General features: G+C 43.8%; 2 non-coding genes and 1 pseudogene across 2 annotated transcripts; 1 reads left to right on the forward strand and 2 right to left on the reverse strand.

The window, feature by feature from the left end:
* Positions 1–26,558, reverse strand: part of LOC142388029 (NLR family CARD domain-containing protein 3-like) — a 483,074-nt pseudogene that overhangs the window by 150,929 nt on the left and 305,587 nt on the right.
* trnak-uuu (transfer RNA lysine (anticodon UUU)) lies at positions 3,428–3,500 on the reverse strand. The gene has a single exon. It is a non-coding gene; the product is annotated as a tRNA-Lys (tRNA).
* trnat-agu (transfer RNA threonine (anticodon AGU)) lies at positions 24,799–24,872 on the forward strand. The gene has a single exon. It is a non-coding gene; the product is annotated as a tRNA-Thr (tRNA).

Below are 26,558 nucleotides of genomic sequence, written 5' to 3' on the forward strand. Positions count from 1 at the left end.
TGTTCAGCTGAGGGCAGAGGACAACCACACTCCTCTGGACCTCTTCAAGCTGTTTTTTTCAGAGAATGTTGTGCAAACCCTCTGCCGCAACACCAACAAGCAAGCTGCCAGGAAGGTTGCCAGAGGTGCAAAGTACAGATGGGTTGATGTTGGAGTTGCAGAATTCTACCAATTCCTTGGGCTGATGTTCTACACGAGCATGCTCAAGGTGAAACATGTCACTGACTACTGGAGGAGAAACACCATCTTCTCTATCCCTTTTCCAGCACAGACTATGGCAAGGGACAGATACAGAACAATCTTCTGGAATCTGCACATAAGTGACCCAGATGAAGACAGAGAAAATGATGCCAAGAAGGGAACCTCAGCACATGACAAGCTGTTCCGTGTCAAACCACTTATGGACACCATCAGAAATGTCTGCAAAGCATTCTACCACCCCCGCAGGAACATTTCTGTGGGTGAACGCATGGTGGCTTCCAGATGTCATGCTATGAGACAGTATATGAAGGACAAACCAACTAAGTGGGGCTTCAAGTTGTTTGTGCTTGCAGACTCCAGCAATGGATACACTGTCAACTTTTCTGTATACACAGGAAAGAACAATTTTCCCATGGGCCATGGACTCTCTTATGACTCTGTCATGACACTGACTGACAAAGGATATTTGGGATCTGGATACAATGTCTTCATGGACAATTTTTACACGAGCCCAAAGCTTTTCAAGGATTTGCATGATGCCAAGTTTGGTGCTTGCGGAACCTACAGAGAATCCCGGAGGGACTGCCCACGCAGTAGCATCAATGCACTGGCAAAGCATTCACCTAGAGGAGAAATGCGCTGGATAAGAGATGGTCCTGTTGTCTATGTGAAGTGGATGGATACACGAGAGGTGTCTGTCTGCTCCACCATCCACGCAGCCTACACTGGAGATGCAGTGCAGCGAAGAGTGAAGAGCAAACAGGGTGTCTGGTCAAGAAAATCTGTTCCATGCCCCAAACCTGTGATAGAGTACAACAAGCACATGGGTGGTGTGGATTTATCTAACCAGTTGCTCCAGTATTACACAACACAGCATAAAACTGTAAAGTGGTACAAGAAGCTCTTTCTTCACTTCTTGGACATCGCTTCAACAAATGCCTACATTCTCCACAAAGAGCTCATGCAAAGCATGCACAAGAAAAGCATGACCCACAAGCAGTTCATTGAGAAGCTTACTGCAGAGCTGTGTGGTGTATCATTGCATTGCGAGGAACCAAAGGCTCCACCAAAGGAAGATGGTAGGCTACACTTGCCAGTTTGCGGGGCTGGATCATCCACAGATGGGAAGAGAGCCAGTGATGGTCGCAGACGCTGTGTGTACTGCATACAGCAGGGCAAAGTAATGAAAACTCTCTGGAAGTGCACAGTGTGTGCTGTCTACCTCTGCCTTCAACCAGACAGAAACTGTTATGTTTCTTGGCACAGCTGATTGGAACTGAATCTTACTGTAGATCTACTACACAAATGCTTGAGCTGCCCTAGTCCCAGGGCAGACTCTTTGTCATGATGTGTATGTGTGTGTACTCTACTTTACTAGAAAAAAAAAAACTAACCCTACTTTGCATCTGCACTGTGTAACTATTTATCTGATTTATACTTTATATTTTCATACTGTGTATTTACATTTTTTGTACTTTGAAGACACTTTGTATACTGCACTGACACAATAGAGTGTGGGGGAAGGCAGCAATGTCCTGCCAGTGACAGACAATTATCACATGGAGAGTGACAGGGGGGTGGGGGCAATCAGGGGTGTTACACACCCATCTAATTAGTATTCAACTAACAGAGACACTGCCTGGAGTTACAATTACTTTTTTACAGTTTGTGTGAAAACAAAAAAACATTTCTGACTGCACTTTTTACTTTTATGCAGCCAACACTTTTGTTTACAAGGTTCAACCTTCAAAAGTCTTGGCTAGATATATTTATAGTGTGTTTTCTTGCACTGTTTGAAGACCTCTACAACTTGTTTTTTTGTACAGTTGTGTTTCCCCTCAATTTAAATAAAACTTGTTTGTATTACATTCACTTCACTCTCATATTGTTTTTTGTTAGGCTTTTCAGAATACAACCATATGTGTCACTTTTGCATAGATGTTTACAGTTAGTTGAAATACTTGAAAATGTCAAAGTGGTGACAACTGCCTCAAAGGCCTTAGGCTGCGGCTACACGAAAACGTTTTTCACTGTAAACGATACTTTTTCTTATCGTTTCGCTGTCGCGGCCACACGGAGCCGGCGTTCCCACTACCCCAAAACGATAGTTTTTGAGAACGGGTTCCAGAGTGGGAAAGTTTGAAAACGGCCTCGTTTCGTTTCCATTGTTACAGCTAAAACGTTTTTGCGTCAGTCAAACGTTGACGCTGTGAGCCAATTTTAACACTTCTCTATTGTCTCACAGCGTGGCGTGACACAGTGGCGTGTGTACTGCATCGTTTCATCGTTTCATCGTTTTCACCCGTTTTCGTCTGGACCTGAGTCTTTACAGCAGCTCGTTGCCGTGTGGTCGCAAGAATTTTCGTATCCGTTTTCAAAAAAAACCTTGTTTCGTTTTCGTGTAGCCGTAGCCTTAGACTCCATGAGGGTTAAAGATTCAACAAAGAGAAACATGCAGCTGAACCTAAATGAAACTTGAACAGAGAACTTACAGGAGAGGTTTTTAATGCTTTTATGCATCAATCTTTACTTCATTGGCTCCCTCCATGGGATTCAAATTTGGAACATTTTCCTAATAAAAGAAAAAGATGTCAAGGCTCAGAAAGCACCTTTATCATTGTTTTACTGTGTAATATGTAGGATCCATAAATTCATTTATCACCAGCTCTATCAGCATGGAGAGAATCCCCTTTTCTCCCAAAAGATCCCAGGTGCTGCTCCTGAGGTGTTTCTGTAAGTTTATCACACCAGCTGGTGAAATGATGTGAGTCCCTCTACAGTTGTTGTAGATATCAGCTGAGATTCAAACTAAAAGACACATTTTGTGTCTGAAACTGTGAGAGACTGTTCAAGTGGGACTGAAAGCAGATTCAGAGGGTTGTGATGTATGTTTTTCCACCCAAATGACCTGATAACTGTCAGAGATGCAGCAGTGCTATGAAATCCACTTTAGAAGCTGCAGTTATTGGACACAATGAGAGCTGACCATCTCTGTGGCTCAGAGGAAAACTGAGCAACAATGTATTTTAGATAACTTATATATTTATTTATTATTTATATATTTCTATAACTTACAAATGAGGATATAACGATGCAGCTAACAGCAAAGCTAACAATAAGCTACATAGAAGGAAAAGCATCAGCCAGGCTCTGTCAGAGGTGACAGTGTAGAAACAGAGTGCAGGCATAGAGGGAAGTACAGGTTAAGTGGGAGATCACATTTCTACACCTGAACAGGGACTTGAACCCTGGACCCTCAGATTAAAAGTCTGATGCTCTACCAACTGAGCTATCCAGGCCCTATGGAAGTGTGTCTGAGTGACAGCTGACATCTGAAACACTTCCTGAGTCCAAAGCTGTGACGCTGTTTTCTGAACAAACGCCTGGTTGATGTGAACTTGTGTTGCAGCCACTGAGCATAAAGAAGAAGGCCTTCATGGAGGGAAACAGGGAGTTAAGGAGGAGTGTGAAGAAAAAAGGAAGAGAGCAAGTCGGTGGGAAACTATCTGCAGCAGAACAGTGTGAGGGATGTGTGGTCAGGAATGGAAAAGCTCACAGGCTTTGGGATAATGTGGGATCAGACAGATGGAAGAGTTCAGACAAACTCAGCATGCTGCTGCCTCCTGCTACAGACCTCACATCCTCCATGTACCAACAGCTTCCCTGTCACACCTCAGCACATCTACATGAAACTATCACATCTATAGGAAAATAAACTATGGCCTCATCTGGAATACAAACAAAAGAGATGATTGTGGATTTTAGGAGGAGCAGCAGTCAGCTGAACAGCGTCTCCATCCTCGGTGAAGAGGTGGTTGAGGATTACAGATACCTGAGGGTTCACCTGGACAGCAGACTGGACTGGAAATGCAACACTGAGGCTGTCTACAAGATGGGACATTCAGTAAACTATTCCTATAACTGTATATATGCTAACTGAGCTGGCATGGATTGGTGCACTAAACACATGTTACAGAGTTTAATATTTCTGCATCTTTTAGTAAAAACAGGAAAGAATGAGTGTATATTTCCAGCCAAATTCCCAATAAAGCTGCTCTCATCCACATATTTTTCTGTTTCTTCTGTCAGACGGCTAAACTGAAAATCAGCCCATTAAGACTACGTGTCAACTTGTGGTCACTTAAAGCATGTCCAGACTGTCGCTCTGCTCTAATAAAATCCTGATTTTGTAACCGCAGCCTCATGTGAGAAAATCACCCTTCAGGTGACTTAAAGACAACATGTTGGCAGCGATTTCAGCTGCACTTACATGCAGCGTGATGTCCCACAGAGAAAGTTAGAGGCAGCAGAATGTCAGGAAGGTTTTCTGCACAGTCTATCCCGTGCATGTACGCTGGGACAACATGGTGGTCCAGTTAAATGGACGAGTACACCTGGAACTGAAGCTGGACTTACCTGTGCATGCAAGCGTTCTGAATGTCCTGATCAAGATAAAAATATGTAACATACAGAACAAAAAGCATACATCTCCAGCTGAAAACATGAAACCTGCATCTTACAAATAAAACGTTCCACTGGGGTGACCCACCCAAGTTGGTTATTAGGAGGAAATTTCAGAAATATCCTCAAAACCAGTTTTTCTCAGTGTGCAGACTTCAGCTTTTTGTTTTAAGTTTTGAACAAAGAAAATAGACTCAAATGTAACCTCTCTTCTATGCATATTCAGAACTTATTTAAATCTCTTCCAGAAAAACTCTTGTTTTGATCGTTTTCTTTAAAATAAAGATTTTTAAAAAGCTAATTGACCATGTGCTCTGTTTTACATATAACACCAGTTATAGAGGTAAACACGCAAAGTTAGCATATTGACAGGTTTCAAATATATGTTTCAGTGGCGGCCGTGCTTTGGCTCACTGGGCCTTCAGTGCGGGTTTACCGTCCATTCAGAGTCGCTATTTAAATCCGTCCTGAGTGCCCACATGGATCTGGATCTCACTAACCGTGCTGTATGCCGATAAACACAGAGAGACCGCTGCTAGAAGACTTTCTTCTGCAGGTTTCCTTCTGATTTATTTTTATTTTTTAAACACATATTCAGCAGCAGGATGTTTATTCATCAATTAGCCTACTAATAATGAACTATGAGAGACATTTCACGTGTTGAGAGCAGCTTCCATTGTTATTGTTATTATTATCACGTATATCAGCAGTTCAGAATATTTGATCATTTATATTTATAATTTAATATTTATACATGTAAATAAAATACATAATACTCACAAGAGTTCCTGATTATAATATATTTATTGACATAACACTGAGATGCTCCATATGTGAGTCCATTGTTGCCAGTTAACTGCAGCCTTGCACCTTTCAGCAGCAGCTGTTACCGCTGAGCAATCAGTTCCCTCTGCACTGAGGATCATATGAAAGCAGCTCCTGCAGCTTCAGGTTAGTGTCACAGGACTCTGAACTTTGTGTTAGTGCAGTTTGGCAGGAGCAGGTCCCAAGCAAGCTTTAATTATATTGCAGCAGAATGAGGTGAGTAACTTCTAGTCTATCCCAGTGCTTCTAAGTGGTGGCACTGAACCTCTGCTGCCTTAAATGTCTGAGGCAAGCAGAACCTCATTTGGTCGCAGCATTACACTATGAATATGCAGTTAAGCTCAACAGGACTGGGCATGTTAAGGGGAGGTGGTGGTTGGACCCCACTGGTCTCTAAATGTACTCAGAACTTCATATGAGATGTCCCTGTTTCTGCAGGGTTTTGTGGATTTCTTGTGTGCTGATTGGAAGCATCGCCTGCATTCCTGCACAAAGCGGTAAGCTGATCCCAATCAAAGCTCAGCAACTAAAAACAGTTTAAATTGACTCGGGGTGTAAATGGAAAGCTGATCTTAATTCTCTGTTTCCTCACCCATGTATTCAGTTTATGGACAAGATCTATCTAGGCCAACGTATCAGAAACAAACTGGAGCCAGTGGTTCTGAAGCACAGCAGCATGGCGCTCAGGGAGGTCAGTCTGGAGCTCCTGGCAGCAATTACCAGTCTGAAGATGGGAGCTGGAGCCTTTCATCTGACACCAGCGGCGAGGACGAGCCAGTCTTCACTCCTGTGGCCGACGAGGATCAAGTCTACGCTTACAAATCTCGGTCCCGCTACAACAAGAAGCGTGTGCTGTTCAGCCAGTTCCGCTACACCCCAACAGAATCTGAGCCAGACCACGGCAAAACATCTCAGCACAAGGTTCAAGTTCAGAGCGGCTTCTGAGGATCTTTCTGGTGAGGCTCATTTTACTCTGCATGTGTGCTCTCTGTAGCTGCTGGTAGGTGACTGACTTTCTTTGTCTTGCAGATCTGCATATTCTAGAGGCATCGCTGCTGCTACCGCTTGAATAAATGGCTTTAACTTGAATACCTTGTTGCACCATCAAATGGCTCCTAGCTGTCTCTGGGTCATCCAGTTGTGGGTTGGAGGGGATAGTTGAGGGCCTGACAGGTTGACATGACTTAATCCTATAAATAAGGTGTTGGCATTAACTTAAGGACAGTATCTGCTCAAAGGTGAGCTTGTGAAGGTCTTGACGGCTTCAGCTTGGAATGTATTCCCAACTAAAAATGGCTGAAAAGCCAACTGCAGCTCTCTGACAGCAGTGGGTAAAGGTGTGGCCTTGAGCTCTATCAGAAGATTCCACTGCTGCATATTGTGCTGGGGGGGGAAACCTTTCCACTCTGTAGCAGTCCTCACCCTACAGCTCTGGGTAAGGGCAGACCCATCAGATGCTGGGGCCATGTGAAACCTGGACAGTATTTTCTGCAAGTCCATGACCGAGGATGGCTTCATGACATCTTCTGTGGTTGCAAAGGTCTTGTACTCTGAATAATTGTAATGAAGCTTGTGCTACACAAATCAAAAGATGTGGCAGCAACTTTTAGTGAAGTGGCTTGGCAACAAAATTTAAAGGCTCAATGTTGTCACTTACTCACTACCTGGAAGTAAGTTTGATCAGGTGGTGGGGCAAAGATCTATTTTGTTCTACATTTGGATGCAAGAAGGCGAGCCAGGTGTTGGAATATATTCAGTAAAAGGTGGGGTATGAGATCTTGGAAAAACGGTTCCTGCAAGCTATATTTTTGAAAATACACAACCTTGCCTCTCCCTTCAGCCCACGCCTTCAAAACACATGAACGTGAGGGGGGCTGACTGTTGATTGGCATGTCAGAATCCAATAGAAGTAACTCTCATCATTACTCCTATTGGTCGGACATTTCCTCTTGCTACACCCTCTACAATGGACTAAAATATATATATTTTTTTTTCCCAAACATTCTATTTTAGTGGGTGCAATGGGGTCGTGAGGTGGTTTTCAGACAATATGATTAAAAAATGCTCCAGAAAACATCTCATACCCCACCTTAAGTCGTGAGCTGTACAACCACACAGTGGACTGTGCACAGAAGCATTCACTATCCTGTCTGGAACATGAACAAACATGTCTGATTAATACTGGGCATAATGCAACATCAAATGTTCCATCTATATGTGAGAATCAGATGTCTTACCTGGTCGTCCCTACAGCAAGGACACTGCCTGTGGGGACCACTTGCACATAGTCGACATATAATTAAAAGAAAAACTTCTGTGGACTTGTTTCCACACTTTAAGTCACTCACATTGTTAACCTGCAGGTTGCAGTTTAAATATGAACATGATAAAGTCTGGTCTTTGTTGGATTTTATGAAAGTAATTCTGAGGACAGATGATGTGAACTACTGTAACAAATGTTAGTGTTCAGAATTAAAACAACCTGGGAATTTAAATATTCTCATTTTCATAAATAAATATGAAGTTCAGGTGTGACAGTCAACATTTTACAGTAAAAAAGACTTTCTCAGAAACTTAGACCCATATTAAAAAAGAGCATTATTCAAATAGACGCATTTTCCCTTTAAATGAGTTAAAAATGTAGCTTTAACTTCAGTGTATTTTCAGTACAGTTCCACCTCACTGATGGCTGCTAAAGCCTCCACAGTACAAAGAACAGAAAACAGTCGCCTACAGACTATAAAGTGCTCAAATGTCACATTTCCCATGTTGGAAGTTTGCTGTGTCACAGGGAGTCTGTGGGAGTCTGTGGTTGTTCTCACAAGGCAACAAGTTTTCAGGAGGAATGATGGAAATCCACAGAAATCGTCAAGACAAATTTGAGAAACACTTCCAGATATGAACAAAATGATGGCACAAGGTGCTTTAAACATTTAACCTCCTTTATGTCCTGTTTAATCAAGTTCATCTGAAATAAATCTAAGATCTCCTCCATATCTTTCTGCTCTTGGCTCTCGGTGGAAGAGGTCACATTTCTCTCTGCTCCTCCCTCTCTTTTTTTGCCCTGCTCAGCCTGTCTGTGTCTGTGTCTTCTGAGCATCTTTTTACATATCAGACGAAGCCAAGTAAGATGGATTTGGTCAGCTGGGGTCTTAATGCTATTGATCAAATTTTTTCAACCGCGAAGATGGCAAAAGGACAAGTGTCTTGCCCCGACGGGACTTTCTTCGCTGGATACACGGAGGATGCATGGGGGAAGTGGCGCACCGTGTGTTTAGCGATGCTGGCTGTCGAGGACGCGGAAGACGTCTACATATTTGGATTTATGATACTCGGGTTCCTGCTGTTTGGAGTTGGACGATACGTGGCATTTTGTGAAATTAAGAGATCGTGGAAAGCGTTTGATGGGGTCACAAGAGCAATCAACGCTCAGACTGAGATGCTATGTGAGCAGAGTCGGAAGCTGGATGTGATCCCTGCGCAGGTTCGCAGGCTGGCTGAGATTCCTGGACTCAGAAGAGAAGTGGATTGACCTGGGAGAATGGTTGATTGATCGCTTGGACCGGGCGGAAAGGGTCCACATCCCACAATTCGGCTGAATTTGGGACTTCGCCATGAGATACCAGCAATGGACAAAAAGACAGAGAGCGCAATCAGTTGTCTGTCTGACCTAAATTAATTTTTATTCCAATCCGGCGCCCCACACTGGCCTTATGGCCAGCTGCAAAATCATTCTCCACGTTTGTTATGATAACATGATGCTCTTTCCCATGTGCTCCCCCTCCCCTCCTGACACTCCTGTGAGATTTGTTGTGGAACTGGCTGACATATTCCAACTTGTCAAGGACAATTGCCTGATCCAACTTTCTGTGCAGACTTACTGAACAAACACACACGCATACACATACATGCTCATTTATAACACATGCAACTCCTCACCTCTTCACTGTCCCATTGCTTAAGGTGTTGTTATGTGTATGTGATGCTTTTTCTGTGCTGAGGTTTTTTTGAGATCTCAGACCGTATCCTGATAAGGGTACAGTGTGAAGTATGATTTTTTTCCCTCCCCTCACCCAATGTTGTTCCCCTTCCTTCTTATCTGGCGGCGCCTGCAAAGCAGGCCGCGTTGCCTGGTCACACTCTCTCTCCCCTGTCTGTTTCTGTGTTGTCTGCCCGTCTTGACCGAAACTGGAATTTCCCCTCGGGGATTAATAAAGTATAATTGATTGATTGATTGATATCACTGAATAAAAGAGCAGCTCTGCATCATGTTGTCTCACGTTTCTACATCTCAGCTCAGATATTAATCTGAGCTTTAAACATCTCAGAGTGCGCAGAAGGCAGTTAGCGTGACTTTAGTAAGAATCCACCCTCTGCTATGTTCCAAACACATCCATGCTTCTAGATCCTCTGGATGAGAGAGCTGCAGAGCTCCTTATTCCTGCCAAGGAGTCAACATTATTTTAGAGTTATTTCCAGAACTCAGCAGGTTAACTTACTAAGACTCCAGTCTTATGTCACGCTGAGCTCACTTTTTTCCCCTTGAAACCCAACTAGCAGCTCCCACTAGTGAAGTGGACAAGTGATGTGTTGGACCCCGATTTCATGACTGTGACGTGTTTGTGACGTATTAGAATCGAGGTTATAACCTGGAGTCCTTCAGACCAAATCTCTGTCACTCCCCTCACACTCCCCAGCCAGAGATTAGGGGCCCACAGTGATCTGCAGGACTTTGGTCCAGATGTTTAACACCGTATCTGACCAAGCGGAATTCACCTTCTTTAAAACATCCCATGTTCATTCCTCACATGTTGCAACAAACCTTTTTAAATGGGATGTCAGAAGTGTTCATTTTCAGAGCTGAATTGAATGCAGCACGATCTGACTGGGTCCCAGGTGAGGTTTATGAGTGTAATTAGAGCAAGTAGAGCACCAATATAAAGTCAGCTGCAGCCTCAGATGAGTTACAGCACAAATCTTCTCTCAACAGCAGTCACTAGATTGCTGTTTTTGACCAGTTTTATCGGAATTGTGTTGCTTCTGTTTTGTCTTGTTCAACATGTTGTTTAAGGTTTTCTTCAGGTGAGTCTTCATGTTTAATGGTTTAGGTTTTTGTTCTCCTATATACTAAAGTTTCTTTCTTTTCTTTTGAAATCCAAACAGGATTTCCTGGCTTTGTGTCCTGCTCTTCAGCATTGGAACATGTTATCCCCCCCAGAAAAGCAAGTATATCAACATTTAGGTGCACTTTATATAAAGGCAGCCAACATGGGAAGTTGTTTAGTCTGGACATGCTCAACCCATGATGTTGGTAGGAATGAGAGAGAAGAGGGTCTGCAACTATATTAATCATGCAGCACCAAATCTTCCAATATATTAGACTTCAGGTTTAATGACCCACTTGAACTGCAGATACTCCTTTAGCTTTGTTACTTGTTACTAAACATATTGGCAGTGTTACAGAGGCTACTGAGAGCATGACTAACCATGCTGTCATACTTTGCCTTAACTAATTTCTGGGCTCAGGTCAAAACAGTGGATCCTCTGGCTCTGGTAGTAGCATGTCTGGGTCTGGCTACGGCAGCAGCGGCTCCTCTGGATCTGGCTATGGCAGCGGCTCCTCTGGGTCTGGCTACGGCAGCGGCACCTCTGGGTCTGGCTACGGCAGCGGCACCTCTGGGTCTGGCTACGGCAGCGGCACCTCTGGGTCTGGCTACGGCAGCGGCTCCTCTGGGTCTGGCTACGGCAGCGGCTCCTCTGGGTCTAATGCTGGCTTTACTGCGCAGGACGCAGACTTTGCCCGTTTCCTTGCTGCCCTAATGAACTTGAAGATCGACCGTTCTTTCCCACAGTCTGCCTGGACCTCCGACCAGGTCCCTAAGGACACATCTGAGATGCGCGCTGTATACCCTTCATCCCACGTCGTCCAGTCCAGCAATGGCTACCAACGAGCCCGCGACTCCAGTTCGTACGCCAAATACTCCCAGGATGCCTTTGACCACTTTGATGCCAAGACTGGGTCTAAAGGGCAGAAGTTGTACTAAGGTAAAGCTGGACTAGTGTCTGAAGTATTGAGACTCCTGTCTCAATACTGACCCCTTCTGTTTTCTGCAGGTGACTCTCATGGACACTTCCATGGAGATTCCAACATGTGGCTGAGCTCTGGCAAAATAAACTTGACCAATAATACGTGGTCTGTGTATTGAATACTTGATCTCAAGGTTTGTTTTCACTTCATAGAAGATTTGAGTCTTAACCACACCCACTGAGGCTGACTCTGCTTTTGAAGGGCAAACTGAATACTTCTGCTTTAAATCCTACCACTACATGTTTCCTTCTCCTCATGGTTGAATTGCATTACACAAACCCAGACCAAAATAACTTGATGAAGCTCAATAGTGGCCCCGCTTGCCCTTGCACCATGAAGGTGCCTCAGTTAAATCTGCACTCGCTGGCCTTTTCCAAGCTTTAAATTGCATGTGACTCATTAGCTTATGCTACGTAGCTTTGCCCCTCCTCTGCTTGGTGTCTTCTGTGTGCCTCAACAGAGCCATACATCCCTCTTAACCAACTTTGTCTCGACTTACCTTCTGTGTGTGAGGCCACTGCTTCATAGAGACTCGGTCCTTAACGTGGCATTGCACATCTTCCCATGTTGGTTTTCATCCTACACAAGACTTGAATATCTCCTGCTTTTGTTTTCCTGATTCTACCACATGTGGAAGATGCATTTTCGAATTCCATCGAGCGCAAAGCTACATGATCAATTTCCAAAAGGCTAGAAAAGGTCTCCAAACAGTTCTAGCAGAGTCCCAGTGAATGGAAGTGTGGAAATTATTAGACCTTTTGCTGAGTGGACTGGAGAGCTGTCCAGGGTGTACCCTGACTCTCTTTCAATTGGCAGCAGGGATAGGCTAAAGCAGAGCTACTCATTATGCGGCTCCTCAACCTTTAATTGGCGGCTCGCACTCGCATAGTAGCTTATAACAATATGGTAACAATAACAAATTTTTCCAAATAACTTACGGCGAATACTGCACAGTACTAAGAATTAATTAAGGCTTAAAGGTTGGGTAGGGGTTCTTTTTCTGGAGCATTTTTTACATATTGCTTGAAATACTCTTCACACCCCCATTGCAACCAATTAATTAAAAGTTTTGACAAAAATGGAAAGTTTTAGTGGCCTCTAGAACGAACAATCCAGGAAAAACACTATCCAATCATACTGAACGGACTGTTAACGATGATTGGATTCTGATGCGTCTATCAAACCGCAATCTGCTCCTCCCTCCCCCTCCTTCCCCCTGTGCGCGTACCCTTCTTCGTGAACGAATTACGCGTCCAGAAGCTTGGCAGGAAGCTAAACAAGAGCCAGCTTGGCTAGCACCTAGCATTATTAAACGTATAGTTAGCATATACTAAAGTATATATAAAGTTAGCAAAAGTTAGCCAAACCAATCGATGCTTGCTGTTAGAACAGCGCTCGTGCACCTTCGTGCTCGTGCGCGTTCATGTACTCTAAAGGCGTGACTTCGGGGGGAAGTCTGAAGAAAGGGGTTGGGACTTTTGACCTGTGTATTTTCAAAATCCAGGATCTCCTACCCTACCTTTAATGGTGTTTCCTAAAGGGGGCTCTGTTAAACCTGGCAACGCAGCCCGCTTAAACCACCGTCACACTTGACCGCAGTGCACGCTAGCTCCTTTAGCCAGCGCGAGATGCAGGCACAATGGGTCGGTTTTTAAATTAAAAAAAGGACAAAAACCATGCTCATCTTGAATGTCTCACTATGATTACAACAAACTACAAATACAACATGAAGAAAGTCAAGGACATGCATGCCGGCCTCCAGTATTGAGTATTAAGTATTCCAGTATTAAGGTAAATGTGGTCTTAATTGAAAATGTATTGGCTGCGTTTCTTTTTTTGTGGGAGGTTTTATATGTAGCAATGCATATTTGCAAAAGGGGACTTAGTATGTTGTCATAAAAGTGGCTCTTCCCTTGATTTTGCTCTGCCAATGTGGCTCTTGTGAAAAAAATACTATCACTGGGCTAAAGGCTTCCACTACCCTAAACTGGATACACTGAGTAAAGTAAATGGATGGTAAGATAGTTCTACAGTGAGGAACCTTGGAGTTATTTTTGACCAGAATTAATCATTCAATGCACATATAAAACAGGTTTCTAGGACTGCCTTCTTTCACCTTCATAATATTGTTAAAATCAGGAACGTCCTGTCTCAGTGATGCAGTAAAACTGCTCCATGCATCTGTTACTTCAGGATTTGACTACTGTAATTCTTTATTATTGCACTTTCACACATATTCTCTGAAAAGCCTCCAGGTGATCCAAAATGCTGCAGCCAGAGTTCAGATGAGATCTAACAGGAGAGATCATTTTTCTCCAGTTTTAGCTTGATTGGCTCCCTGTTAAATTCAGAATAAAATTTAAGATTCTTCTCACATAAAGCTCTGAAGTCTTCAGACCGCCAAATCATGCTCTAAAAGCACAGGCGGGAAAAACAAAAAGTTATTTTTCCATATATGTCCAATTTAAGATTTTCTCTGAGCATCTCAGGGATTTGCAGGGCTTGTGACTTTATAGAGCATTTTTCAAGCAAAATGTAACTCAATGTTTGATATAGCAATTAAAAAGGACAAACATGGAATGAAACAAAATACAAGGATTGTAAAATGACCACACTAATAAAAGCATTTGCAGAAAACAGTAAAATATTAACTCAGCAATAAAAACAAACCGTGTACAAGACATGAAAAGAGCACATTAAAACAAGGCCAATGGGCCAATCGAGGAATCTATGGAGGCTTAAAATTCAAAAGATAGTTTTTATATTTTCATAGACAAACCAGTCTTCAAATCAACTTTATTTTTCTTAAATGGCATCAGCAACACATCCTCTCGCTTAGAGTTTCTCCAACATCTTTCCTGGACCACTTATGAGCAAAAACTGCTGGATAGAAATTTGAAAGCTGGATGAGGAGCTGGGTACTGGGAGAGCACCATTAGTTCTACCAATACTTTGCTCAGTGAGTTAGAGCAGAATAGCAAATGAAAGATTTCAAATTTACTCAGTAAACCATGTACACTTCCAACTGTACAAGTACTGGATAAAGCTTACCCAGGATACCAACAGAGGTGTCAAGTAACGAAGTATAAATACTTCGTTACTGTACTTAAGTACACTTTTTAGGTATCTGTACTTTACTCCACTACTTATTTTTCTGCCTACTTCTTACTTCTACTCATTACATTTTCACACAAGTATCTGTACTTTCTATTCCTTACATTTTCAAAACAAACAGCCTCGTTACTTTTTTTTTTAACTCTTGGCTTCAGTTTAATGTTGATGTATTTCAACCTGGAGAGACTCAGACGGAGAGATAGGAGACAATTGCAAGGTTTATTGTCAATATTTCTTTGGCGCTTGGGCCCCGGCGGAGGACATGCAAGCTGAACCGCTGTGAGCTTGCAAGTCTGGCATAGGGAGATAGATGCTGAATATCTTCCCCCTTGGGACCCGAACCTGGTGGCGGAGTCATAAAAGGAAGGAGATCTCGAGACTTGAGACAGCGGGTGGAGATGGGGAGGTGGTGGGATGCAGCTTGCCGATGAACCGGTAAAGCCCCATGCAGGAGCGCCTTAGGCCTATTTCAGACCAGGGCGGCAAAGCGTGGCGGAACGGAAGCGATTTTCACCGGCGGAGGTGAAAATACATGGAAACAGATCTGTCCTTGCACACCGACGCGGCGGTAGTCGGGCGGTAGCGGCGCGGAGACGCCTCCGTCCCGCGCTGCTTTTGGAAAATAGAACTCGAGCGGAATTTGGACGGCAGCGGCCGGCGGCAGCCGGCGGTGTGCCGTTGAAATGAATGGGAAATGCAGACAGGGCTGGAGCAGAACTACCGCGGCCGCGGACTGTCCGGTGTGAAAAGCCAAGTTGAACACACCGCCTGATAACCGGCGTAAGACTGCCGTGGTTTCGCTGCCGCCACGCCACGCTCTGGTCTGAAATCGGCCTTATATGTGGATCTGAATGGTTGATGAGCGATTGCCAACACCTGGTGAGTCTGCCATGTTGAATTTGCGGCTAGCCTTCATTTCACGTCATGTGCGCCATCCAATACAGATCAGTGGCGCCATTCACACCTAGTGAGAACGAGTGTAATTGGATGAATCATATAACGCAAACACTCATCGGTTAGGCTATTCGTCAAATTAAATCGCCATTCGTCAGAAGCGAGCAGGTGTTCTACAACTAACTGCAAACGCGAAGCTGCCACGCAAAATGTCCGATTCAGAAAAAGATGCCGAAATGTCTGAAAGGTCGGACACAGGCGAGAGCGTATCGGGAGATGCAGACGGAGACCAAAGAGACCTTCCTCATCCTTGGCCCTATCTTAAAGATTTTTTCAAAATAGTCGGGTGCAAAAATGACTCTTGGAAAATGTAATATAAACTCTGCACACCCAAGACCCACGTAATTTTGGCGTTCAAGAACTCTCCCTCCAATTTGAAAAAAACATGTAGAGGTAAATTGTAAGCTTATTCTTTGTTACCACCGAACTGTGAACTGATAATTGATATATTTTGCTGCAGCTTGGCTAGCATAGGAACATGCCAAGACATGCCCGGTTAGCAGCTAACAATTGTCAAAGGCGTTAGCCTTGCCTCTCTGATGTTTTCGGAATAACAACTGGCATAGTTATATATTTTTTCAGGCAGTAAGACTTTTTTTTGTTTTTTTGATGGGACTGAATTCCAATAAAGTTTGAGAAAGAACATGCTCCTTGAGTGACTTTGTCTTTGACAGTAATGGTTTTATGATTGTTGTCTTGGGCCACATGTAGAACTAATCAGTTTTCAAATTAAGCTTGCAATTCATATAGTGGCATATACCTTTTTGTGTGTGGGTTTAAAAAAATATATATATTTAAAGGTTACTTTATACTTTTATACTTTAAGTAGGTTTTGGAGCACATACTTTTTCACTTTTACTTGAGTAAAAAGGTCAAGTTGATACTTCAACTTTTACCAAAGTGTTTTTAAACTGCAGTATCTATACTTCTACTTAAGTAACAAATATGTGTACTTTTGACACCACTGGATACCAATTAGGAAATCTGACTTCCCATCTAGAAGTTGTAAATTCAGAGGATGCAACATCAATAGGCATGTTCTGGCACAACTGCAGAACCTGCCATTACAGAGTGGAAAGGCAACAAGTTGCCTATTAAAGCTATGGTTGGTAATCCTGTTCAGAAACACATTTTGTAATACTGGGTGAAATGGTCCGTCAATCCTGAGAGAAATCTATACAAGATGTATTTAGAAAAAGGGACGAAAATAATCAGACCTCTGTGGCAGCTGCAGGACTGAGAAAAAGCTGACCAATCCGAGATCAGCACCCCGCTGATTGGGGCGCTACAAAAAACCAATCAGATGCCTCTGCGCTTTCTGCCTACGCCCCCCTCTGTCGGCTCCCTCATCCGCGCGAGTGGGACATGTCGGCAGAGTCCCAGCGTCAGATGCGCGTTCAAGTTTGTGGGGGCGTGGCTTTGGATGAAGCACTGACGGAATGGGGAGGGGGGGTGGAGCTTAGAGGAGGGGCCACTTTCGAATCTTGCGAGCTCTCTTGCTAGCTCTCTTGCTAGCTCACTAGGATTACCTACCATAGCTTTAAAGCACAATAGTAGAGTGGTACAGGGTAGGGTTGTCAAAGAATATTCTAAATTCAAATAGGTTTTAAAAACAGACAAAGTTGAAAATTAATATTCAAATGTGGAAAAACATCTGTGCAGCCGCTGTCTGCCTTGAGTCGGCACACTGCATGACGGGGTCAGGGACAGGTCACAGGAGTCACACTGTCTGGCACAGCGTCACTGCTGAAAGTTGACTTATGTAAAGATGGCAGAAAGTTCAGGGCCCAACTCGACTGCAGGCGCAAAGAAAGTGATTTTAACCCCCAAAAATGTGAAAAGTTCTTTCTGGAAATACTTCTGAATTTGGTCTGTTGACAGAAATTGTGGAGCCTCTAGACAAAGTTGTATGGAAGCTACGGTTAGCTTATCATTCGACCACCAGCATGAGGATATTGAAAATGTGCACCCAAATGAACATGGTATAATATTAAACTCAAATACATTGTCAAATACGTTTAAACTACCTATACAAGTAGTCATGTCTTGTAGTTTGTCAGGCTATTGACACAATGCTGTTGTCGCCTGGCTGATTGAAAGCCCCCAGATGCGTATATGCGTCAGAAATGATGCGCAAATACAGATGTTTTATGTTTTTTTTTTTTAGAGAGAATATTTGAACATAAGCAATTTTGACAGTCCTAGTACAGTGGAAACCGCTTATAGTCGTCACGGATATAGTAATCAACCGCTTACATAGATCAAAAGGCTTGGGACAGAATCATTAATGCAAATGCTGTTTAAATAATTCGTTTATAGTAATCAAGAAATCCGCTTATGTTCATTTTTGGCCATTTTATGAATGTAAACATGTGCAAAAATCATTTTAAAACTACGTGTAGCTATTTTATTTTTTACTCCCTTGATTCCTTTCTGGACGTCTGCTGCTGCCTCGCTAGCTAACGTAACGAGTTGACACCGGGCGCACGAATCATGGCTGGAAAAAGGAAGTCATTTTCTCTGAATGAAAAACGTAGTCTCAAGGCGTATGACAAATTACCAAAAACGAGCCAACGAGATGCTGCAGCAAAGCCTCAGGTGCTTTTCCCGGGCGCCGTCGTTAGCATTCATGACGGTCTCTCGTTGCTTAATGAGACTACACAAGGTAGCCTGAGGAATGCCAAGCGTCGCCGCAGCATCTCGGCTTGCTGCCCAGTGTCAACTCGTTACGTTAGCTAACGAGGCAGAAGCAGACGTCCAGAAAGGAATCAAGGGAGTAAAAAATAAAATAGGAAAAACAACAAATTCGGTTTTAGTCAACTGCTTATTGTGTTCAAATTGGCTCTGGACCAACGTGATCACTAAGCAGTTTCCACTATATGGATACCCAGAGACAAAAATAGAAATCATGTTCATTATCCACTGGCTTGCGATTACTTTAGCATTCCATCTGCAGGGAATGGGGGGGAAAAACCCAGACAAGGTCATATGACAAGACTGCTGAAGACATAGCACTGGCTTAACTGCAGAAGAATATAGGAGTATCCAGCCAACTATTTCAAGCACAATGTTTGGCAAGCCTTCAGGTTGGCTACCGTGCACTCAGCAAATCTTTGCCCGGAGTTACGTGGTGGATCAAAGTTGTACCAATTTGAAGCATGCACTGCATAGAAGGGGTTGTGTCTAGCTGCCATGTACAGGTGTAGAGAAATGGCTGTAAAGGATGCTGTAGCTGATCGCTATAGTCAATTGAGCAAAGGGTGCAACTATTTAACACCTTCATAGCAATTCCTCTCAAGATGCAGCGCTTTGAGAAGCCATGTTTGAAACCAAAAGCAGAACGTCCCAGTCAAATATGACAGGGGATGCCTGCCATTTGCCTTGAACCCAGATGGTGTACACAGGACATCGTTTCCCTTAGTCAATCATCCTGAAGCGAGATCATTTCATAAGATTTTATTCAAAGACTAAAAAGAATCTTATGCCGTTGGATTGAGCTTTCCAATCTGAAACAGAACCAGATTAGTTAGAGCATTGAGATTAAGACATCATTTGCAGGTACCACTCAGCATACCCTCTGCACATCATGTTCAGCTCTAGCGGGCACTTGGGAAGAACTTTTTCTGCTGCCCAGAACCATGGCTGTCAGTAATATGCTCCTTCAAGTAGTGGACATCCTGAAAGTAGTCTTTGCCCTTCTCATGCTGCTGGCTGAAGGTGCTGTAGGTTCCAGAGGGGTACAAGCCGTACAAAAGCCTGTAGTCAAAGTTAGGAGATCCACCCACACCAAAGCGTGGCACCAGTACGGTTGCGGATCCCAGTCCAGACCCTTGGCGATTATCCGGGTAGCCGAATTCCTCCCTCTGCTGCTGGTAGTTCCCGAGTTCAGCTTCCTTCGTGACACTGGAGGTCTCCCCTGACTGGAGGACAGGGCCAGGTGGTGACAGAGGGGCTGCAGGGAGAACGTCAGTGAGGCTGAGGGCTTGGGCTGACGCATCCCCAAAGACTGAGGGAGCAATAGCCCACTGGGTTTCTGTGTGGAGACATTTCACAATTAGTCCTTTTCACAGCAGAAGCTCTGATAGCACAGAGTGTTGACATCGAAACACGGCAGGTTTCTGCTTCATAATAGAGCTCGGCAAGATTGAAAACACCTTTAGGCTTCCAAACATATTTTTGGCCATCTATACTCCAAGCAGAAGATTTACCTTGTGGTCCAGGTTGGGCAGCTCCAGGTTGCAGAGCGCCAGCGTCAGATCCTACGTCAACAGGCACATAAGTGACAGTAGAGTATCCTGTTGCAGGCAGGCCAGAGCTCAAGCTGCTCAATGCTGGACCCGTCTGAACAGCCTGTGGGACACCAGAAGCTTGCACAGCCATTTGCACGGGCACAACGGAGCCAGAGCTGCTGAATCTTGGGTCTGCCTGAAGAGCACCTTGGACAAAACCGGGACCTTGGACAAAACCGGGAGCTTGGACAAAACCGGGAGCTTGGACAAAACCGGGAGCTTGGACAAAACCGGGAGCTTGGACAAAACCGGGAGCTTGGACAAAACCGGGAGCTTGGACAAAACCGGGAGCTTGGACAAAACCGGGAGCTTGGACAAGGCCGGGAGCTTGGACAAGGCCGGGAGCTTGGACAAGGCCGGGAGCTTGGACAAAACCGGGAGCTTGGACAACCAGTTGCGTTGGCACAAGTGAGCCATAGCTGCTGAGTCTTGGGTCTGCCTGAAGAACAGGTTGACTTACACCAGAGACCAGCACAGGTGTCGCCATATAAGTGTTACTGGAAGCAGTGTTGGGCACGGTCACCGGGCGGCCAGCGGCTGCTCCCTGGTAAGAGCCAAAATTACCTGCAGCTCTTGTGCCGCTGCTGCTCTGGCCTGCTGATTTTGAACCTGGGTGTATGAGAACAAGTTTAGCAGAAGCTGATTCAAACAAGCATGTAATGTTTTACCACAACAGATGATAGCACACCTTTAGTGGGAAAACCCCATGTAGCAGCAGTCAACAAGGCAAAGAGGGAAACCCTGAAATTATGTACAACAAAGAGTAAGAATGCAGTATTAACTAATGTTTCCAATCAATCAAAAACTGTAAAAGGCAGCTTGTGCTTATACCTCAGGAAGAACCCAGCAGCTGTCATGGTGAAAACAAGCTATGAGAGGAAACAGCAAGGGTGAAGGTTTATAAATAATGCCACAGACCAGCCCAGACCAATCAAAGTTTAACGAGCTAACAACAGACAGCTGCTTGTGAGGGACTATCAGGACAGGTGGACGCTGGAGGCTCATCTGGTTGGTCTGGTATCAGCCTCATTGTCTCCTCTCACCTCCACCCTCCTGTCTGTGCTAAAGGCACTTAGTCACTGCCAAATATTTTACTGCCGTAAAATAGCTCTACCCAAATTGTCGTAATTCTCAGATTTTCTATTTCAGTTAAACGTAGAAGCTGGAAATAACATCCTAGATGTTGAGTTTTCACACCGACCCACTGACACATTTAACAAGTTAACTGAGGCCTGCAGAGTCTGAGATGTAGCTCTTATTGGTCCTTTAAAGGAGACATGTTTTGCCCTTTTTGGTACAATTTCCCGAGGTCTTACTGAACTGTGTGAGACAGGTCAGGAGCTCCTGGTCTTATTGGCCAAGTTTTTCCCCCAAAAGTGTATTTTATTTCCTAAACATGATGTTTTTCTAACTTTAACCCAGTACTTTTAATGTTTTACACCTTTCGACCAAGTAGTTTTGGAAAAAAAGGTGAAAAACGAATGAAGGAAACAACGGTCTCACAGCAGTTCAAAGACTGGTGTCAAACACAAGTCCCGTGTTTAGGAGATGGTTGACTATCCTCTGCATCCTTTTTAATCTCCTGACTTGGTCAGTATTACTTGTTGATAATCCAGCGGTGCAGGATGATGTTTCCTGTTAGTTTTGGCAGAACTGGTGCTCAGCTGCTGGCACAGAGGAATAACTGGCCCAGCAAAGAGCCTCCAACAAATAACCAACCGGATGATCCAGAACTTCCTGCAGCTAAACAAAGATAAAACAGAGGTCACTGTCAGCTGTTAAAAATCTGAGCTCAGCTTCAGGCTGTGATGTTAAAAAGCACAAAGCAAGCAGGAATCTGGCTGTTATTATGGACTCAGAGCTGAACTTCAGCAGCCAGATCAGCTCAGTTAGGAAGTCAGCCGACTATCACCCGGAGAATATTTCCAGGATTAAAGAACTTCCTTCCCTGGTTACCTGTCAGATTTTATTACTCATTTTAAAAGCTTTGAATAGTTGGACGGTTGCCTCTGTCTATGATCTGTGAACTCCTTACTCCCCTGATTGCTGCTCACACGGCCCACTGTTTAATATAACTGAGCTGTTCATTAGATGGAAATGAATCCCTGCATACTCCTAAAAATCACTTTATTTTGAGGCTTTTTCTTCAAATTAAAACCCAACTTTCATAATTACTCGGGACTCTTTGTAAAATGCAAATAAAACCAGAAAGATATGATCTTAGAACTATTAAAAAGTTATATCTAATTAGAAATAGTGCCAGGTCAATTCAATTCAATTCAATTCAATTCAATTCAATTCAATTCATTTTTATTTATATAGCGCCAAATACAACAAATGTCATCTCAAGGCACTTAGATAGTAAGTCCAATTCAAGCCAATTGGAATTCAATTAATTGTAATCATAATTATTCATAAAATAATCCAATTCGTTCATATAGAGCCAATTCAAAAACAATTTCCTAGCTAAGGAAACCAACAGATTGCACTGAAAACTTTTTCTTTTTCGGTCCAATCTCCCGTCCTGAGCGTGCCTGAGGCGACTGTGGAGAGAAACGACTCCCTTTTAACAGGAAGAAACCTCTGGCAGAACCAGAGCCAGGAAGGGTGGCCATCCGCCTCGACCAGCTGGGGTTTGAGAAGACAGAAGGGGGGGAGGGGGGGTTCTATGGCAGTTCTGTGCCATCTGTTGGTTTCCTTAGCTAGGAAATAGTTTTTCAATTGCTCTGTATGAATGAATTGGATTCATTCTGAATTGAATTAATTGGATTATAATTACAATGAATTAAACTCCAATTGGCCTGAATTGGACTTTATTACTGAAGTGCCCTGAGATGACATTTGTTGTAATTGTAATAGTTTATTTTGGCAACATTTTAAACAAACTGACATTATTCTGTCTTGGGAAACACTGCTGGTGGAAAACATGATACTGGCTGCTGAAAAACTGGCAGAAGTGGACCTTCCAACGTGACAGTGACAGGAAGTAATCAGCTGAAGTCGTCCAGAGATTAACAGAGAACACAAATCAGCATTCTGGAATCCGGACTTCAGTTCCATCCAGAATCTGTGGTTGGAACCACAGACCAGAAGAGACAGAACAGAAGCCTTCACAAAGTTGTGATGTCATCACTGTGGTGACATCACAATCGATGTCTCTCTGATCTTGTTTGACATCACAAAGTTTATACAGGCCAGACATTTTCACTGCTTTTTCACAGTTGGTCAGGAGTTTATCTGAAGAAACACGTCCAGTGTTCAACCAAGAAATCATCTCCTCCACTTCAGTGGTGTGACATGGCAGACGACGATTTGCCCGAGGGTTTCTACACGTGTCCCATTACTTTTGGCAGTAAGGAAAGTTATGAGGAACCCACCAGCTGTTGGAAAAAGAACAATCCCAGGTCTGTGCTGCAGCTGGGACTCCTCACTCAGAGGATGTCCAGCTCCTGCAGGATCATCTCCAGGCCTCCGTAGTTCCTCGCGTGGAAGTTTCCACTTTCACAAACTGAGGGGATTCCCTCTAACGCCTCTGCTGCCGACCGAGATTATGGATCAGAGAAATGACAGAACTCTTACCCACAGAAGAATGACTAGATCAGCTATTTATAGCATGGGATGGATATTCTCAGGACAAAGCTGCTGAAGAAACATTTCTTTCTGACAGGAGAAACAGACAGAAGAGTGGCAGCAGAGAGCGGCTGCTCCATGACTGAGGACAATCAGACATACTGGGACATGTGGGAAAGGATCACAGTGTTCATACTGTACATATCTGAGAACATCCACAGGAAGACACTTTATCATTTACATGTTGATTCTGTCTTTCAAAGTCAGATTCTTACTAGAATCCATGTTATACACTGTATGCTGACACGTAGAAATAATCCCATTCTGCTTGTAAGCAGCTCTTAATAGAAACCAGCATGACTCCACTGTTATTACTGTATTATGTTGATGCATGAAAACAGCTGAATGATTGTGCTGTAAACACTGAGAACAAGCTGCAGATGTGGCTGTTGTGTTACTTTTGCTTCACAGTCAGTGGAGACAACATACAAAACAGCTTCAAAGATACTTCCAGGTGAGGCGTGAAGAAAGCAGCTGTGAGCACCGTAACATACAATCAGGGGCGGACTGGGGCAAAACAGTGGCCCGGGAATTTACTACCTGACTGGCCCACTCAGGGGCCGGGGCAGCAGAGCATGGTGGCGAATACTGGAGGCGGATGATGGAAGGTGGATGATGGAAGGTGGATGATGGAAGGTGGAACAAATATATTGATTGTGGGAGACAAAAAAATATGCATGTAAACATTAATGAAGAGATAATGACACATAATTTCATCTGAGGCCTTGATTAGAATTAATATATAATAGTTTTCATAGTTACTTAGAATAGTCTGCAATAGTTGCTTAAAGGGGAACTGCGGTATTTTCAACATTAAGCCTCTTTTCTGAGTCGTCTGCAATGTTTTAGAACCCCCCTCACCGCTTTTTTGATGTTTACTGCTGTCTCCGGTATTTGCCTAATTTTGATTCATCTCAACCTGCTTCAGAATGGCAAGCATGGTGCATGTCCAAAAAGGTCCGTAAAAGCACCATAAACGTCCGTTTTCAAAATCATCAACTCACCGGAGTGGTTACTGGTGTGCACTGGTAATCCATATCAAATTTCGTGGCGAAAAGTTTCTTCTGTCGTGTTTTATTTGGCAGCTCGTTCATGCTCGCACTATTTTCTTAGCCACCTCACAGCCGTGGATAAACTTCCGCTCAACTATTCTTGAGGTACAGAATCACAGAAAACACTTCCTGAGGTGGATCCAGTTCCTGCTCTTTATTCTTTCATCAGTTTTATGAACCATGTGGTGCTGTGGCTTAGTTGGTCAAAGTGCCTGTCTAGTAAACAGGAGATCCTGGGTTCTAATCCCAGCAGTGCCTGAAGGTGTTATTATTTACATCAACATGGTGCCATAACTGTTTACTGCAGTGCTTCAGGAGTGCTGGACTTCCAAAACAGTCTGTACTTGGAGGCACTTCATCTCATGGCTTTAAATATTCTTGAGGTACAGAAGATTGAACTGGGACTTAATCCAATGTTTTCACATTTGCAGATTATTTGAATAACATCAAGCCCTGAGGGGTGTTCCTAGAAAGTAGCTAAAGAAAGCCAGGCTATACCTGGTAAGTGTCGCTTGAACTAGCACCATCTCCCAATTAAGCTTCAAGTCGTTCCTCGAAGATATTTTAGCTGCATCTCGGTGAGGCTAATCCAAGCGAGGCTTACATAGCCTAGCTTAGTGCGAGTGCACGAGGAACGTAAGAAGCCCTGACGAGTGGATGGTGGAAAAACGGAGAGGTACGGCCAGCATGCATAGCCTCTGTCCCCAAGCAGGACACCATTGAACTCTCCTGCAGAATAAGAGAAATGTTGGATGGATATACATGTGTTAAGACTTTAGGTAATTTGATGCAATATGTGCCTTATATGGCTATCTATAATAAAGTATGACGAGCACTTTAAATTCCTTAAGATGACCTCTACACCTGACCTCTCATTACATTACCAAAATTCTGCCTATGCTACACCTTACTTCAAAAGTACACTCCTTCGGGTCAGTAAAATTCTTGCGCCTTGTGCAAACCTCTGTGCCAGTGAGGATGCTCGGAAGATCCTAGAATCATGAACTGATCCCGGCCATTTAGCCTCAGTGTTGGAAATGAAATGACCTCCATCACAGATCATCTGTACGCACGGAGGATAGGAGTCAATGATGAGCTTTCACAGGGCATAAATGTAACATTGCTCAGCATTACTCAAAGGGGTTGATGTGGTGTTTTTCAAAATGAGAAATCCAGTTCAGAGTCTATGGACAATTATCCCCAAGTGTACCTGTACATTTAGGATATGGAAAAATGTTCGGTTTACATAGTCAGCCTCCACGGGTCCAGCAGGGGCCTGGACAATGTGACAATGTTTAAATCCAGACTGAAAACAGTTCTATTTAGATGTGCATATGACACCTGAAAGTATTTTATCTGCACTCTTCACTTTTAAATTAATTAATTAATGATTTTTCTGTTTTTTGGAATGATTTTATTGCCTTCTTGTGATTTTATGTAGCTGTAAAGCACTTTGAATTGCCTTGTGTACGAATTACATGGCACCCCATTAAACTCATTGGCACGTGTCCTCTGGAGCAGCTTCTTTGAATGAGTCTGTGAAGCTGCAGTGAGTGATGGTCATTGGTCGTGTTGTCCAGGTGGAGGCGCTGCAGGAGCAAGAAACAGCTGTGCTTTGTAAGGGAAAGAGAAGCCAGAGAAGCAGCGAGGAAGCTGCTAAAAGGTGTCAAAGCGTGTCGTTGTAGCGCGCGTGCAGTGTGTTGTGTGTGTGGAAGAGCAGAAAGAGTGTAAAAAGACTGAGTCCCGCTGTATTACTCAGGCTGCTCTACAGCATCTATTCACATGCACGATCCCACTACTGAGCAGCACGGGGGCTTTGCCCTGCTCCGTTTCCCACCTGGGCCGTTGCCCCCCTCCTTAGACAACCTGGTGTTCCCGGGCTACCCCAGGCGCACCATATCCATACCCAACTTAGTGCGGACACCCGATGGACATAGTCCTCTG

This window comes from Odontesthes bonariensis, chromosome 2 (genome assembly GCF_027942865.1).
Source record: "Odontesthes bonariensis isolate fOdoBon6 chromosome 2, fOdoBon6.hap1, whole genome shotgun sequence".
In the NCBI taxonomy this organism is placed as follows: domain Eukaryota; kingdom Metazoa; phylum Chordata; class Actinopteri; order Atheriniformes; family Atherinopsidae; genus Odontesthes; species Odontesthes bonariensis.